At 32.9% G+C, this 5644-nt stretch overlaps 1 long non-coding RNA gene across 3 annotated transcripts; it reads left to right on the forward strand.

Moving 5' to 3' along the window:
• The first annotated feature begins 1715 nt into the window (after positions 1-1715).
• On the forward strand, positions 1716-3024 carry LOC106321474. Of its 3 annotated transcripts, none has more exons than XR_001266077.1 (3): positions 1716-1852; positions 2107-2193; positions 2313-3024. It is a non-coding gene; the product is annotated as an uncharacterized LOC106321474 (long non-coding RNA). The 3 variants fall into 3 exon arrangements; XR_001266076.1 differs by lacking the exon at positions 1716-1852 and adding an exon at positions 1880-1939; XR_001266078.1 differs by lacking the exon at positions 1716-1852 and adding an exon at positions 1926-2014.
• The last annotated feature ends 2620 nt before the right edge of the window (positions 3025-5644 follow it).

Below are 5644 nucleotides of genomic sequence, written 5' to 3' on the forward strand. Positions count from 1 at the left end.
TAATCATCTTTGTCTCTATTCTCAGTGGAACTTGGTATTAAAACTCTGTGGATTCTCTGTTTCAAAATAAAAGAATAGATATGTTAAGCACCCCTATGTTAAGCACCCCTATGTGTCACACTGGTACTGGACCTCCCATTTATCACTCTCTCCTCTCTCCTTCAAAAATCATTTGTTTCTCTTTCTCTTCCTCTCTCGATCTTCGTCGGGGGATTTGATCTGAAAACCACTTGATTCTGATCTCGATTTTCGTTGGTGTTACGATTGTTACAAAGGCGAAAGAGCCTGCTTGTTTCTCCTCTGTGATTCCTGGGTGGTTCTCCGAGATGAGTCCCAAGTGGCCAGGTTGGTTTCCTCCTTCGTGTTTGATTGTAAAAGGATTTGCAATCATCAATCTCTCTGTTTTAATAAGTAAGATTGTAAAAGGATTTGCAATCATCAATCTCCGTGATTCCTGTAGAAACGTCGTCGTTTGCTCTCTCATTTAAACGAACCTACCTTCAATCATCAAGAGCCTGCTTGTTTCTCCTCTGTGATTCCTGAGAAATAGAAGAACGAACCTACCTTCAAATTTACATTTCTTGCTTCTAACTTTGGTAAATGGCATTTTGTTCTAATAACATTGAAGACATGATTCGACCAAATCTTTGATCAACAATTCAAAGCAAGTTGATTTAGTTGAGAATACACGGCAAAAATTTGGTATAAATCAAGATTACAACTAATCGGTTTTTTTTTTCGTTTATGCATTTCTTTCATGTTTGTTTAAAATGTCTAATTATAAATTTGTATTTGTATTTTTCATATGTTTTTTTGTCATATTTGTTTAAATGTTATGAAATCGAATAATTTATAAGTTTTGTAATATTTAAATTTAATAATTTAATTTCTAAAAAAAAGTTTTAAGAACCTCATAGGAGTTTTCCCATTGGACCTTTACAAAACTAATTACATTAACAGAAGTTCTAAACTTTATAAAGTACACAATTAACTATTAAATTAATTTTTAGAACTCATGGGTTCTAACCAATGGAGATGGTCTAAGATTTGAGATTCTTTTAGATCCGTGATATTGTATGTCTTTTTCATGCTTTAGTTAATGGACCGACTTTGCATCTCACCCATATGTTAAAATACCTCAAACTATATTATTTTGAGTACAACTGTATATATAAACAGATAACTCAAGTTGTAAAATAAATGAATTACTCAAAAAGAAAGTTAGGAACGAACGTTAATTTCTATAATTGACATTTATTTTCCACAAGTATCATAATCTTTATATATAAAGAAAGCATTGTATCTCTTCTGAGGGCTCCACGTCGGAAATAGGGTCTCCCTCGCGCTGACACGTCAGATCCGCAGCGTTCCATTAAACCGTGTGTTTTTATTTTGACTGGACCCTACATTCGTTACAGTTGGCAAGCCGAGCAATTACTTCATCCAGCTGTAAACGCGGTTCTCAGCGTCGTTTTGCTAATAGGGTTTTGTGCTTAGCTTTCGTCTCTACCATACGATGTCGAGACAGAACCAGAGTCCCTTATGGCGCAGCCGATCTTTCACCTTCTTCTTTCCGTATGGCGGCCATTGGAACTAGGGTTCATCGTGTTCTTCGTTCTGTTGCTAGCCAAAGCGACAATGGTGTATTCAACAATATATTTGTGAGACGATTCCCTGGATTGGGCTTTCTTCGTGTCGTTTCGTCTTCGTTTTTCTCTCTCTGGAACCGTTACAGGATCAATTTATTCACAGCCATTAACGAGATTCTTAAATTCGACCCACGCTGTAACCGTGATTTCTCATTCATTGTATCTTTCTAACTTCAAGGCTGTGCGTCTCCAACTATAAAAAGGTAAAGCTTACATACCATAAACATCATCTTCGCAAATCCAAACAACAGTTGAAGTTTTTTCTCAGTAGAATGGCGAACTCAAGGCAGGTTCTCAAGTGGCTTAGTCAGAGATTAAAAGTTTTTAAGAGATTTGAGAAACTATTTCCCGAGTTCTTTGCATATGTGTGGATCATGTTTTTTAGTATAAACTTTTAATTGTTTGTCCATGCTCTGCTCTGCTCAGGTTCAGTGATTAACATATTTTTGTTTTACAGAGCAAAACAGAGACCATGAATGGAAATTGAAGGAGAGGATCAGAAACTGAGTCTTCATCAAGACCTTGAGTCTAATAGCCTACGAGGGTACACATATCTCCAAACACCATTTTATACACACACAAAAAAAAAGATCTCCACTTTGTTTCATGTTGGCTATCTGAGTCAGACTTTGCTTAATAGTTTGTTCTTTGATTAATGAGAAGACCAGGTTCTGCACCCCAAGGATCGGACAAACAATAATCAAGATGCACATAAAGAGGTGATGAGAGATTCAGAGACGCTAGAAAATCTGCAGCTTGATAGGAAAAGCTTCCAAGCTTCTTTCCAATAAATCCAAGATTGAACTTTTGATTGGTTTAATTGTGATGTTGGAATGTGTGGGATATAACAAGTGAAGAAGAAAGGAAAGATTGATATTTTAAATATATAACGACCAGTTACTCTCATCCATAAAAAAAAACAATCTTAGTGGGTGGTGTTGTCTTATAATGCTAACGAGACATGGTCTCAATGCTATATTGCTATCATATTAATGTGTGTATCGTTTTTTCCTGTTCATAAAGTATTAGTTGAGCTTCTTGTGGTGTTTCGCATGTAGCTTATCTTTACTTCAAAGAAATATCAGTGATATTGATGACAAGTTCAAGCATCTATTCTGTGACATAGCCTCTCCCAAGCGACTTATTTGACATGGAGAAGGAGCTGCAGAAGATTGGTTTTAAGCCGGTAAGGAACACTGCACAGAAAAGAGCTGCTGCACAGATCCAAGGCATAACGCAAAAAACGAGGCAAGCCTCACCAGCACACCTCTTCCGTATCTCTTCCAAAGCCTCAAGGCCAACAGTTCCTGAAACTAACCTCATAAATGAATGATGTGCTATTTGAAAATCATACTGATCCATAATTTTCTTGCTATTTGACATATTTATATGTATAACAAAGTGTATGATTTGTCTTGAGTTTACAATCGTTTGCATGTATTCTGAAGAAAAATGCATTTTCAACATATGGAGATTGGTTTATACATGCAACTTATGATCACAATGCAAGAATGTCATGCGACGAGAAAGTACAAAACACAAAACTTGAGAAGTTTTCTAATGCAATATCTGATAGTTTTTTCAGACCACAATGCAATAATGAAGAGACAAATTCAAGCAAAAAAAAAACAAGTTTAAACATTTGTCAAAACTTTTGACAGACCAGCAAAGAGGATTTAAATAGACCAATACTCTCATTTCCTAAGCTCCATGCCATACGGTGGAATTCCTTCCACTTCCTTAGTCTCAACCTCTCTCCAGTTTGGATAGCATAGCACCGTCATGTTCAACTGTTCCTGTCAAACCAAAACCACTCAAAAGAGTACGTATATCGTCAGTCAAAATAATAAATAATAAGTTGTTAAACCAAAAGAGAGATTGATCAGATCACAAATGGGAGATCAATATTGACAACACATTGAAAAGTCTTTACATAGGATACAAGCTGAAAACCTTTGTTATCTAAAAACATTTACAACCACCGAGGATATGCCATCTAAACAATATCAAGGATAAATGCGATCAGTGGCATTTTGGAAACTAAAGTTTCTTTGCAGTTACTTTTAAATATATTTGGTAGAATGTTATACATTTATTAGTTAATTAGCCTCTCTAAATTTGCTAAACATTTATTTGAGCCGATAATTTTAAAAATAATTTCCATATCCCCTCATTCTCCAGTATCTATTATTAAAATTATTTAGCTATTAATTTGTTTTTCCTATTTTTTAGAAACTTTTTTCTATTTTTCAGAACTTTAAATACAATTTTCCTTACATAAGCTTAAAAATATTTAAAAAACTATTTGATTTTTAAAACATTATCTTTAGAAACTAATAATATGTTTTTGTTATTAATATTGTTATATCCAATATTATCTTTTCTTATATTTGCTTTACGTCCCAAAGGAACGAGACACCTAAAAATATCTGCAACAAAACACTATAAGAAAGGTACCTGTACGCAGAACTTAGGCTACTCGCAGGTGACCATGCTGAAGGGATGAATCTTATAGACGTTCATAAATGGTGAAACCACACATGAATCTTATAGACGTACATAAATGGTGAAACCACACATACGTTGCTGACAAGCTGTGGAGGCAAGTTAAGCAGTCGTTGCATGAGGTTCCAATCATAAAGAGGAGATCCTATGGTATAAACATGATTCTTAAAATGCCACTAAGAGCCTGCGAGCTCAATGACCTCAAGAAAAGGTGCACTAAGTGTTTTTACTATAAGGAAATGGAGAAGTTTCTTATGTTTTTCCTGTTCGATAATAAATTTATAGTAAATTTTTAAAAATAAAATAATATATTACTCGGTATAACAAATGAAACAATATAAACAAAATATAAAATAATCAATGTTTTGAGTATTAAACCTAACCACAACAATAAAAAATCAAATAATACTTACTATATATAAAAAAAAATTGAGCAAGCATTTAATAAACAATTTCAATCATGAAAATCGTATCATGCTAATACAACTTTATAATCTCTAACAAGAATAATAATAAAAAAATAGTTAGACATATGCGAAAATGATATAAAATGTGTTTTCAGTATAAAAAAAAACATAAAAAAAATAACTAAAATAGAATAATGTCATAAAATATATTTGACAACAAATAAAAAAACAAAACCAAGTGACAAAAATAAGTAAACATCAAACATTAACTAAAATGAATATAATATCTTTCGTCACTTAATATGTTCTAATAGACAATAACACTATTATATACATCTTTTGCAAATGCAAATCTAAACACACAAACTACCAAATCATACAAAAAATAAAAAACCAAGATCACAAGTAAAGAATATCCCGTCCGTAGACGGACCTACCCTAGTGTTTTATATAATCATTTTTCTTGAGACTGAGTCAGAGAAACCAATGAGAGACATGCAATTTTTTTTTTCCAAAAGGCTTGAGACATGCAAATCTTATTTGATGATTTAATGTCGCTTGCGGAAATCGTCATCCTATAGTTGCTTGACACTTGAGTCTTCTCATTATTTATAATCTTCTACTCCCTCTGGATTTAAATATAAGATGTTTAAGGTTTTACACACATATTAAGAAACAATAAATACAATATTTTAGTTGTTACTTTTTGATTATATCAATAAAGTTTCACCACTCATAATTTTACTTTTTAATTTATGTTTAAATTTTAAAAATAAATGCATTAATTATATCTCAAAACATCATACATTTGTATACAAGATAAAAATATAAAACATCTTACATTCGTATCCAGAGGGAGTATATATTAAAAGGGTTATATGAGTATCAAAGAGGATGTCCAGATCAGACAGACAATAAAATCGACCAATGAAATATCGTTTTCCTGCCAGTCACAATCAGGCTTCCCAAAAAAATTGTGTCTATCTGAATCGTCTTTCATCTTTTTTCCTCATACAAAACGTGAAGTTTTTTCAGGTGATTGTCTTCTCAACTTCCATATCATCCTCCATCACTCATAATTAT

Source organism: Brassica oleracea, unplaced genomic scaffold (genome assembly GCF_000695525.1).
Source record: "Brassica oleracea var. oleracea cultivar TO1000 unplaced genomic scaffold, BOL UnpScaffold01736, whole genome shotgun sequence".
NCBI classification, from domain to species: Eukaryota; Viridiplantae; Streptophyta; class Magnoliopsida; order Brassicales; family Brassicaceae; genus Brassica; species Brassica oleracea.